Here is a 13,527-nt window from a genome sequence, read left to right as displayed (position 1 = left end):
GTCGTGAAATGTACCATTTTATTTTAGTTGTTCTATTAAACGACAACGCTATGCTAATGAAGGCATTATAAAGGTCTGTTGAAGTGTGATCTGTTTTGCAATGTCACTGATAGTACACCGCCACAGAAATACAGGTGAGAAACATATTTAACATCAGAAAATGAACATCTGTTTTACACCGTGACTGTGTGACAAATGCGTTTGCAAATGAGGAAGACTGGAAGTACGTTTTTACAACCAATCTGTTAGCGCACTCCCTTTCCTGGCGGTCAGAGACACGTCTTGTTTAGAGAGCATGTAATTCCATCTGACAGCGAGACGTGCGTGGCACACACACACGCACACGCACGCACGCACACGTGCGCACACACACTCACGCACACACACACACACACACACACACACACCTAAAACATGGCAGTTTCGTCAGGCAATTTTCTCCAGTCCATCATCCAGATCTGCGAGCTTCATTAATTCATTAACACAACAACCGTCCACTGGAGCATGAAATTCTCTGCAAATGAGGCTTTTCTTTTCAAAGAACATGACATGGCTGCTCAAAGAAGTCCCTGTCTGAGAGAGGAGGAGCCCTGGGAAAGTATGAGGGATTTGGGCGAGGTCTGTGACCCCCTCATCCTAGAGCACAACTGAGGAGAGGAGAGAGGCAGAGTTCCTGCTTCTTCAGTAGGAATTCCCAGCCCTGACATCTGACATAAGTGTTATCTCATACAGAGCAGGAGGGAATTTTAGCTTTCTTCTGCTCTTAAAGCACTCAGTGCAATTCCATGAAACATTCAGTCTGAATGTAAATTATTCAGCTCTAGGAGAGGAGTGAATGAGACATTATGGTCATGAATGTTCGCGGGATTGAAAGCAGCCCACCCTGTGTGGTGAGCCTGGCAGACAGTAAGCATCCAGGTGTGGTCTGTCAAGCTGCCAGTAAGTACCTGTCCTCCACAAATTATTCCTGACCCTATTGATAAAGATGGCCAAAAACTGATGCATAAGTTGGTAATGAGCTGCATTATGTATCACATCTGCATATAGGATACCTATATATGAATGAGGAAATCCTCAATGTAATACCATACACAGCAGACAAGATACTGGTGCTACAAATCACAGCTGGGAACAGTAGCACTGAGTAATGGCTGAACTGCTAAAAAACTCGAGAGCAAGTAAACAGTTTGCCATTAGAACTTCTCACAGGCTAATACAGGGACAAATGACAAAATGAGATGTATGCAAATGAGGCCAATAGAGCTTAATTCTCCAACATTATATCATATAAATCATCCCCAACACAAGGAAGCAAATTCCGTGAAAAGCGTCAAACTGTTTAGAGCAGACCATGGGCGGGGAGGTGTGGGTGTTACACAGCGTTTTCAATGGGAGCATTGTAGGCCGGTTGCTTTGAGAGTTGACGTCAGGTCTACTTTGTGCCTAACACACCCATGCTTCTGCAGCCAGTGGAAAGATGCCCCACCCAACCAAGAAGAGAAGGGCCCTCTGTGGGAACTTCCTCAAAAACAACCCTGCTGCGAATTTACCGTGTAGAAAATACCGAAGGGGCAAAAGCTTGAGCAAGTTAATTTACCTTTGAGCTAAGAGGTGAATCTCAGTCACAAAGAGGCCCCTCGCTGTGCTGCTCAGAGCCTTTTAAATTGTGTGTAGTAAAGTAGCTCAAGCAGCAAGGCTCAACAAAAAGTCCATGGGAATCTACTGAAGTGATTGCAAAGCACAGACTGGCGCAGCCAGGGCGATAATGTTTTTTTTTTTAAACAGCAAATCCAAAATCCAGTTTACTGTCCACCGAGGTCACATCAGATATCAGAGAACATATCTGTTAGCTTGGTATGAACAGGTTTCACTGGAATATTGTGCGTGAAGTACCCATTCTACCTATAGCCCCATTCTATTTTCAAATACAGCCCATACCGTTTTTAAACATAACTGCAGTCCAAATCTGGGATGATATACCACAGACTATATACAATATATTTTTGGGATTATAATAAAAGATAATAAAAATCACAATACATCATCTCAAACCCTTTCTAGTGATTTAGAAAAAATAATCTGACACTATAATTGTATCAGCCATTGGTAGAGAACCAAGCACTGTGCCGAAAGCAATTCCCTATCCTGCTAAGGCTAATCTCTCATCCTGAGAGTCCAAAGTGCAAGATTGTGCTTCTAAGATGTATAGCCAGCAAACAGATGGATAAAAAGAAAGACAGATATACAATTGGCAAACTCTTCTCCTTCACCTTGCCAAAATCATGATTTTACATTTACCTAATAAACCATTTATGATCCTTTTTTGAGCAGTTGGCAATGTTCCTTCCCAAAAATACGTGCCGTGACACATGATTTATTCAGAAGACACAAGAACAGAATTATTTTACGAACCGAGTGAAATGGAATGCAATGCATGAACGAGGAATGCGAAGTCTGCTGTTTCGCATGACAAGTTCTTTAACGTCGCTTTAAGATACGCGGTAGTATTTACTCACGACGGCCGGTCATTTCATTTTTTTGTTCGGGCTTACATGTTTCTTATTATACAATCATAGCAGTGGCTATGGTTTACTGAAGACATTCAGGCTAACTTCTGAATGTAACTTGTATTGATACAAGACTGGCCTTTCAACCAGTAAACCAAACCCCACACTCACAGATCATTCAGTGCTACTCAGCTCCGGTGCCCATTCACTCTCTCTGCAGACTGCACGGTAAGGCCCCATCCCCTAGTGTGGTCTGTTAAAGCTCTTATGGGGCTGACATTATGATTCTTTTGGCCAATGACTTTCCTGACCTGCCAACTGTGAGCAGCTGTTTAAATCTCCGGGCTTTGAGAACACCGATCCCACCAATCCAATATTTCATAAGTTGCAGTGTCTACAGGAACAGGTTCATAGATATCGCTCTTATCACCCAAATCCCAGGGATTGCCCTGGCTTTCACCAACAGCCATTTTATGGTTTTGTTAGTGTGCCGCTGTGAGCATGTTGTAACAAACTACTCTGCTCAAAACTTTTCTCATCCGCAGTTTAAAGGAAAAGCAGGGACTTCAGGCTAGGGAAGGCACAGAGTCCCTCATGAGAAAACATTATGTTACCTTAGTCCCCCCTCCTGATTTACCCCGCCCCCCCCTTCTGATACCCCTATCCCTGTCTAACCCCCCCCCCCCCCCCAAAAAAAAAAAAAAAATAATAATAATAATAATATTGCACTTATATGACGACTATATGTTTAGAACAGCAGTCCAGGTGTATTTTTCTAGTTCTGGATGTGATGCTTTGACTTGTGGTAGAACCTATGCACTTGTAAGTCGCTTTGGATTAAAAGCGTCTGCCAAATGAATAAAATGTAAATGTAAATGTAAATGTTAAATGTACACTCTGAAGGTGGTCAGCCTGAATGTGGAGGTCTTCCACCAGAGGAGAAGTGTGGAGGAGTAGGGCACAAAAACAGACGGCAAAAATGTTTTTCCCCCACAACAGTCTCTGGCGTGACGCCTCCAGGATGCTAGCCTTATCGGCAGAATTTCAAAGAAAAGACACTTCTGAAAATGGCAAACAAGAAGAAAAGGTTAAGATGGGGAAAACGAACACTGTAGGTGTAGGACCAATAAGGCCGATAAGGCCAACATCCTGGAGTCATATAAAACTGATGTTTGGTGGTTACTTTTCAATGAAGCTGCCAGACCTGTGAAATGTCTGTTTCTCAAACTACAGACTGATCCTGTCCTCTTGTGCAGTTCCTCTTCCACTTCCTTCTACTTATTTTCCTTTACTGGTTAGATCCAGTGTGCTCTCCTCTTTCAAGACAGTAGTCCACACCATTGAATGAAATATTCTTGGCAATCTCATGCATGGAAGAGTCTTCATCTCGAAAAATAAGAATTGACTAACAAGTTTCTATAGAAACCAAACAGCCAAAATTGAGCTTTAGAAATGCCAGTGTACTAGATAGTACAGCAACTGAAAGATATTTATAGCTCCATTAAATGGCACAATTGTTTTCAGCTGCACTTACTATAATGGGAGTTGTTTGTCTAGTACCAAATTAGCACAGTAGCATGATTACTTAAGGATGAGATAACACAGCGTGTTAGTACACTGGAGTAATGGCCATTGAAAATGGGGCTTCACAATCATGTGCAATCATACAATCAGATTCAATTAAAAATTAAAAACAGTTATACCAAGTAATAGTAGTTACAGTATTTTATTACACGCTAGCATCACAGTAATAGCAATTTGTAACATTATCTAACATTAATGTCTTGCCAGTATTGTTGATCAATTTAATGCCACCATGATGAATAAAAGTGTATTTCTTTCAAGTACATAAAAATGTCTCAATGCTTCCAAATATTTGAAAGGTAGAGTATAAACTGTATAATACTCATCTCAATCTCAATGTGTGATATCTGATGCGGCTCTCTCGACATTGCAGAAAGCCTCACGGTTTTCTACCGTTTTCCCTCCCTTTCAATGCGTCTGATGTCCCTTCCTTTCATTCTGTTGCTTCTTTCGGCCATACCGGATTGCAAATTATGATTACGCATTCATCCCGCTCCATAGACACAACCTGAATGGGGAATTAAAAAGGTGGAGGAGAATGGGGAGGAAAGCTGTGCTCTGGCCCCGGACTCAGCGAGCGGTCGCCGGTGGAGACGTCATGCTCACACGTCGCGCGCTGTTAACACAATGTCACAGCATTATGGCGCAGTCAATGGGGAAGGGTATTGTGCCTTTAACGCTGTGGGTCGATCCCATGGCCCGGGAGGGGGATTGATTCGTCGGGCTCGCTGCAGGGCACAAACGCAGGAAACACTGCTGGAGATCAGGAAAATGAAGAAGCGGAGGCTTTTAATTACACTGTGCTTTTAGTGGCCCGCCTGCAAGACACATGCCAATCACACTGACAGAGACATGCGGGGCAGCATGCCTGATGTGACCTTTCCCCACAACAAATAACGCAGAAAAGGTCCAGACAGTTTGCTGAAGGACAGAACAGCAATTCAGTAAGGAGCATGATATTTATCCATCTGCTGGACGCATGTTTACCAGCTACAAATGGAACCCCGATAACATTCACAGTGCAATATGTGTTGCTGGCAGGCAAAAATACCTGGTGGAAATATTCCTGTGGAAATCTCTTAATCTCTCAAAGGGACGTGCTTGCCATGGAAGAGGATGAATAACAACCCACAGCTAATTGACAGATCAAAGCCAAGGTAGGACAGTCCATTCACAGAATTACACAGACATGAGGGACTATAGACAATGAGACAGAACAAGAGGAGCAGAATAAAAAGCTTAAGATGATGTCCACCTGAAGAGGAATCTTCGAAACATAAAAGCTAGGGTGGAGGGACGAGAAAAGACAGATGGTTGAGAAGTACCTTGATCTCCAGCTCTCCTAGTACTGTTACGAACTGGCAGTATCTAATTAGTGTTAATGGCTTATAAAACTTAATTCATGTGCAACGTTGCAATGTGCCTCCGGGGGCAGCGACGTGCCTGCCACTCAAAGTGCCTCCAGTCATCGGCCCCAGCAGGGCCCAACCATTACAGCAACAGTTGCCGTGACAACCACCAGCCAATGGGGCTAGGTGGAAGCAGGCGACTTGACGGACGCTTGGTCTTTCACCTGACCGAATACACTGGAATGCCATTAAAATGAAACCTCATTCACAAGTCCACGGTACCCCCTCATTAGCATTTCGCGTCAACTAGCCAGGCCTATTTTATTATTCTTGCTGAAGTGGTCGTTTAAACGTCGCTCCATCCATGGTTCCAGGTAAATAAGATAACAATAAGTAACAGAGCTTACGGAGCAGGTTATCTAGACATACTTCACTGCGCCACGGTCCTCAGGGAGTGGCTAAACTAGCCGTCCTTCATCGCAGCGTGGAATAAATGAGTTTTTGTCTGAGGGGGGCACAGACTGGAGCACCACAGACAGGGAGAAGGCATTCACTAATTAGGTATTCAAAGCTATGCAGCAGAATTATCCTTGGTTATTTATGTCCCGGAGTTGCGGACCTGAGAGTCGGGGAAGGCTGCAGAGAGAGAGGAGGGGTTAGGGACAGAGGGAGGAGGGAGCGAGGTGCAGAGTGAGGATGAGTGTGGACAGGGCGGGGTGGGGTTCGGGTGGGAGGGTCCAGAGAGGAGGGGGGAGGGTGCAGGTAGGGAAGGGGACGCGCAGACCTTCCCATCCACCACTCTCCCCACACGGGGGGGGGGGGGGGGGGGGGTTAGGCTGTTGCCAGATTCTGTGAGATCCCAGAAGGTCCTTTCAGTATGTGGTTTTTCCTGTAGCATGACCTGGATAATGTCCCCTCAGAGACACGGCTACCTCACTGAACCACATTCTGGGCCTGCAGAAGCAGGATGCCTGCACTCCATCTCTAAGTGCACAGTGAGGGTGGCACAGAAATTGGCCTCCCTAATATAAAATATAGGACTGAAATATGTAGGCTACAGTACAACTGTACAGACTGCACTCCACAGACACCTTACACACAGTGTGCAAGACTTTGTGGGAAAGCCCAGCACAGAAGGTCTATTACAACAATGTATTTTTGGAACTCATAAATTAAACTTTACCACCTATTAAGCTTTGTCAAATACATACACACAAATACACACACGCATGTCAGGTGTGACTTCTAAACAATTAACTACTAAAAGTTAACAACTAAACAATTAAACACATTTTTCAAGTGCCAACATTATTAAAATAATGTGTAACCATTAAAAAACATTTCCTTTTACAGTCTCCTATTCTCACTGTGACTGTAATGTTTAAAGGTATTAACGCTGATGTCATGTCATGTTGGCAATTGAGTAAGGCTACAATAATGACATGGGAAAAATGTTCCTTGATCAGCTTTAGTGATAACATTGTCGTTGGGCTGTGCACATACTACTGAACCTCTTTACCATGACTGCATGCTTTTATGGATTGGATTGCTGGCACATGACGGGCTAATTAGATATTTAAGCTGGTGTACAGGTCTACCTAATAAAGAGGTTGTTGGTGTATATATGTTAATCACAAAACAACTATGTTTGAAGTGAAATATTTGCAATTGCTGAAAGTCTCAAAAGACAGGAAATTAAATTGATCAGCATTAACGCTAACATCAGCCTGCTCTCCATCAAGGTATCAGCACAGATCTCTGACAACAGCTACAGCCAAGTATAATGTCTACTGTACGTCATGCACTGTAGTAGCGCAAGTGTAGTGGCAATTTTGCATATTAAACAATAGAGAGATTTTGCAATATGCCTTCTCTAAAACATGCCTGATTTCCAACATGTCCCTGTGTCCTATTTATGCCCACATAGTATCTTGTATCACTCTTTCAACAGAGCTTGCCTGTTATGACCCTCAGGCGTCTAGGAGCAGGAGGGAGGACGTAACATAAATATAGTTAAATAAAGTGAGCGGGTGAAAAGGTGTGGAGCCCATTGGGTGTGAATAATGAAGACCAGACAAGATTGAAGGTGTAATCAAGGTGTTATATTATTCAAAAAGGTGCAATTAAGTTCCATTTACATATTTAGCTGCAAGTATTTACACAAAAACAAAGACACAACGAGGTCACAAGGCCAAGGGACACAGATGTTGAAGAAATTAAATAAACAAAACCAAACAGAGCTAGAACAAAAGATAGGCTGACTAACTGACTAAATATTCAACCGAACAAAAGACTGCCTATCAGACTATGACTGAAAATACACAGTTGGCAGCCACCCCTTACCTAATGTGTCTATACACTAAGTTCCCCCGATGTATAGCACTGGTGTATAGAGGCCTCTGTCATACCTGCCCCAGGGCCTGGACTACAAACAGACAACCACACACAAGTAGGAGAATGATTATGTACTGGTTTCTGGGTCTCTATACACACACACACACACTCAAAGTTGGGAGGGCTGAATGAGAGAGAGCGGGCGGCAGCAGACACACAGCTTTTATCCTCCAGAGGAGGGACACAAGACTGTGTTAGTATGTAGCATACAATTTTTAAACTAGCATGATTCATTGATAGATCCAGCATTAAAGTGTATATTATAGTGTATATTGTTATGATCTCATTCATGCCAACAGTATGTAATTCTGGATAAAAGCGTAGAAGCAGATGTACAGCCTAGAGTACGTACGTATAAGGGCCTAAACATAATTATTAATATCTGTCCAAAAGTAATTAACCAATTAAACAGTCATGTGCAATCACAGTCACTCAATGTCTCACCCACAAACAACTTTGATCCTCACAGTAGGAATAAGTTAGAATGTTGTATGTAATATATACAATTAAATCAGTTACATTTATCAAAATAATAATATGCTGCCATGTTAATTCGATGCATATAATTGGATATAAATTAGAGTCTTGTTCTGCACTGAATATAAGCTACAGGGCTATAGCATGTAGTAAAAGAACTGTGCTGATACCTCGATGGTGCAATTCCAATAAAATCTGTTGAATTTATCAAAATAATAATATGCTGCCATGTGAATTCGATACATATAATTGGGTATAAATTAGAGTCTTGTTCTGCACAAACTGGACATACAGGGCTATAGCATGTTGTCAAAGATCTGTGCTGATACCTTGATGGTGTATTTCAAATGTACATTCATGAAATTAGAAAAGGCACACATGAATTCTGAATTATGCTTTTGAAGTCCACTCTGTGACTGATTTTGAACTTGTATTTAAAAGCTAGAGCCTGGGTAGTGCAGTGGTTCAAGTGGTTCACCCCCAGGCCCCCCTTCCTAAAACTGTCATTTAAATGTGTAAATGCATGCCAATCCCTACCACACACATGCACATACACACACACACACACTCTCATAGACACAATCCCCGGTGGAGAATCAGCTGCCCTGGTAGTTCCACACTGAAGACTGTCCTAATTTTTCCTGACAACAGGGCAGTGATGCATTTGCTGCAGCATGCAAATGCAAACACACATGCATTTCCTCTATATATGCGTGTACAAATACTCGCACTATCAAACACCCACACATGCACACGTTTTATAAAATGCATGTGCGCACATGCACACACACATACACACTTACAGTCTCCTCCAAAAGTATTGGAACAACAAGGCCAATCCCTTTGTTTTTGCTATAAACTGAATACAATTGGGTTTGAGATAAAAAGACAAGAGACAAGAGTTCAGAATTTCAGCTTTTATTTCCTGGTATTTACACCTAGATGTGTTAAATTACTTAGAACATAGCATCTTTGCTGTTAGACCACCCTATTTTAGGTGAACAAAAGTATCGGAACAGAGAGCATTTAAGTAAATGAAAATAAATAACACTTAATATTTGGTAGCATATCCCTTGCTTGCAATAACTGCATCAAGCCTAAGACCATTGACATCAGCAAAGAAATGACATCAGAATGACATCAGTTTATAGCAAAAACAAAGGAATTGGTCTTGCTGTTCCAATACTTATGGAGGGAACTGTATACAGTACACTGTACTGTATATACAGAGAATACGCAGGGAACAGCCCACCGCTTTCTCACAAGCTGTCCCAGGAGTGATGTACACACATCCCTGCCTGTTAGCAGCCAGGCATAGTGGTACAAGCCCCTGTCACAAAAGCCCAGCGGCCTGCTGTTTCTGTGATCTGGTGTGGTGTGAAAGCCAGCAGAAGCTTGCACACTCTGTGCCGTGGCCCCGGGGCCCTCCGCAGGACTCCGCTGGCGTCCTGGGCATGTCAGCTGCACACGCGGCACAGGGGCCTAGATGGAGGACCATCTGGGGGGACAGAGGGCCCACAGGAAGGGACTAGAGTTCCACACTGAAAACTGATTTCCTGTTAGCGTGTATGCATGCATGTGTGCACATGTGTATGCATGTGCATTTATGTGTGTGTGTATGTATGTGTGTGCGCACGGCAGTCTCAAGGACGGAGAGGGGTCTGAGGTGAATCAATAGAGCAATTGTAGCTAGCTAATTAGCCACTCACTTGCTAACGTTCTGGGCAGCTCCATATTTTTGGTTGTGCATTGTTGCCCATGATGCTTTGCATTTACCCAAGATCCTAACCGTTAATGGAGTTGTATATGTAGAGTGCTCTTGGTCAACCCCTCGTTTGTAAAGCTTGTCCGGGGTCAGATAGCTGTCTCCACTGTACAAAGTCTCTGTTTCTGCATGACTACCATTGCACATCCTCCTGGTCTGTCTCCAGCCAATCGATACAATAGTAGCCCTCAAGGCAGTTCTGTGTGTAAGTGTGTATGTATGTGGGTGTCCATTTACATATGTCACAATGACACAATCACATCAGTGGTAAACAGACCATCACGTTTGTTTGGGAAATATGGTTTTGGAACAGACTGAATGATAATTTTTTTCTGGGCACACTAAACGTTGTGGGGAAGACTGAAGGGTGAGCACTGCACATGGAATGACAGATGAAAGTCACTGTTCAACACGATTTCTTGTGAACCTTGAAAAGTGTCCCTTCAGATATAACAAAAACTATCATCCAGGACTCAAGGTATTTCATCATTTTCCCTGGGCAACCACTCTACTGCACTAAATGGATGAATGTCACAAGTAGGGCTAGGCACGGCTTTGAAAACATCTGATTCTAAATGGTTCATACAGAGCATATATTAGTTCATTTATTTATTTAGTAAGTTCAATGTAAAAAACTTGCTACAAGAAAGAATCCTTTCCACCTTTCTGAGTAACATGACCGGGTTTCATAACAGTAGCACACACACTGGGAGCTTTGTACCAAACAGGGACACCACTGTTTCTAAATCCGTTGGTGTGATTCCACTGAAGGTTAAACCCACCTCCTTCCAGACAAACTAGGCATAAAGCCACTGGGTCAGGGTATGAAGTCTCATTCCTCTCACAATATCTAAACATGCTATTAATTAAATCACATTTCCTTCTGATGGCCGTCTGAATTTTTAATCGTATTAATCACAAAACTGCATGAAGGCCTTCCTCTACACTTCATCAGAACAAGCCTGCGCTCACTCCTGGCTTTTCAAACATGGAGAGGATTACTGCAGCACTAACACAATATCACACATACACCGTGTTGCCATTATGTATGCTGATAAAATGCTCACATCAATCTAACGACAAATGAAGTGTAATCCAGGCAGACAGGCTCATAAATGGCAGCATAGTCCTTCATACATGCATGGATACACACACACACACACACACACATACACTCAATAGCGTATGCACACATACACTAGCACGCAGGCATACACTATTATACACACACACACAGAAATGCACGCAAACACAACACACACACATACCCATACAAGCACGCATGACGTACACACACATAAACAAACACACACACGAAAACATATCCACAAACACACATGCACACACACACAAACACACATTCACACAGACATATCATACTTACGCACTCGCACAAAAACAAAAATCTTCTGGTGATATTGTTTCGCATTGAAGCATGTCACCTGCTTCTAATTATGAACAAAGCTTGCAATAACAATAATAGGAGGGTCCCCAAGCTGTCCCATTATGGTAATGAGGCCTCCTGAGGTTTTATGAACTGTATGCGATTATGTTTGATCATGAGATTCTCACTCCTCCGTTCTACTGCACTCACTCTGTATTGACTAGGTCTCACTCGGAGATTTGAAATCTTAGTGATATCAAAGTAAGATAAAACTTCATATACTTTCAACTGTTCTTATAAACTGCACAGCAGAACACTATCTGCCAGTCATTAAATTGCCCGTAAAACAGCATGTGTGCTTATCCAAGACGCCCCAGAGGCTTAAGAAAAAGGAACACGGGGAAGTCCATTTCTGCTGGCCTACCCACCTGAATATTGACTGCTGTTAATATTAACATACACTCAGTAAGGACTGGGAACATCCATGAAAGCTCACAGATATATATATGCAAATATGTATAAATGCACACACATGCACAAGATCGCACAAGCGCACACTCCAACACGCACACGCATTAGCAGCGGGTGTTCGTGGGAGATAAACAGACGTGGATATTTGCTTCTGCAGCAGTCTGTCAGAATCTCCACATCAAACACGACCTAATTCTCCTCACATCCTATATATAAACTGCACTCATTACACTGACCGAGGATTAGCCTAATCATCACGTTTTCCTATCAGTCACAACCATACCTGTCCATTCCATTACTCGTCTGTTTGTAAACATCCACTGGAACATGACCACCGAGCAGAAAGCACATTAAACTACACACTGAACCATGCAAAAATAGCAGCGTCTTCCAAATGAATACCAAATAAGCAAGCTAAATAAAAGCAAGAATTAAATGTCACGGCACTTGAATTATTTTGGCTTCCATAAAAAGAATGCAGTAAGAAAATATTGATGGAAGATATGAACGATATTGACAGGAGATGAAAATGTAAATTTGAGGATTAGTCATAGCATCCAACTGTTACAGTTAAAGGACAGAGATCAATGCCTGAGGCAGGCACAGAGGCAGATGCAGTCAGTCAGTCAGTCTGTGGGTCAATGCTCACCTCTGACAGTGCTGCAGATACAGGGGCATCAATGTGCTCGTCGACATTACTGATACATTCACGGGCTATCCTCTGTTAACTGCCAGAGGTTTCATTAAAAAAGGTCTGCCCTCTATATGTGACTGCAATAAAGCTACACATTCATCCATAAATAAGAGGAGAATACATTCACCATTATCCTTAACGAGCCACCGTTTGATTCTGCAGTACCCGCTTGCATGGTCCTGAACTATGCCATTAAACAACTATATGTCTTTGTCAAGTAAAGGCCACAATGGACTTTGAAGAGAATCAGGGAAACTGGATTTGGAGAGAGGCTTCAGAAACAATGACTCGGATCATACAGGACAGTGGTGAAGTAGCTATAAGGCTACAGGACTGATTCCCTACGAGAGAACAAAATGTCATTACAATGTAATAGTAACATACTATACAAAATCGTATCCAGTATCGTATCCATACAGTAATATCCTGTAAAGAAATCCTGGGTAAAACCTAATAATACCCATGTGCAAACAGAAAATCCTAGACACTAGTGCATAGCTAGTACACAATCATAAAGACATTATTATTACGACAATTCATACAGGCTAATCACTGCAACCACATGACATCCATTTTAAAACTGCTCAGAAGAATATGTATGCCAAAAATATGTTATTTCACTGCATTTTGAATAGCATAGTATGTGTCCCTTTATATGTGTACATTATATTAATGTAATTAATGTAAAAAATATAACAGTACTGTACGTACATACTGACGAGAACAGGTCAATCTGCTCACGGCCTAACAAAGGCATCATATAACCTTAAAATAACCACTTTGTATGGATGCAGTAATATCAGTGTCATCTTGGTGTCCACCGATAATAGCTGACGGCTCACTTATCAGCCTCGGACAGATGGCATGATTATGGGTGAAATGATGGGCTGACATGACCAAAA

The 13,527-nt window shown here is 42.4% G+C and overlaps 1 protein-coding gene across 1 annotated transcript in view; it reads right to left on the bottom strand.

The window, feature by feature from the left end:
• Positions 1-13,527, bottom strand: part of LOC133135469 (copine-8) — an 87,949-nt gene that overhangs the window by 65,909 nt on the left and 8,513 nt on the right. The gene's annotated exons all lie outside the window — the stretch shown is intronic.

This window comes from Conger conger, chromosome 8 (genome assembly GCF_963514075.1).
Source record: "Conger conger chromosome 8, fConCon1.1, whole genome shotgun sequence".
NCBI lineage: Eukaryota > Metazoa > Chordata > Actinopteri > Anguilliformes > Congridae > Conger > Conger conger.
Note: the sequence above shows the minus strand (reverse complement) of the source record. Positions and strands in the feature narration are given on the sequence as shown.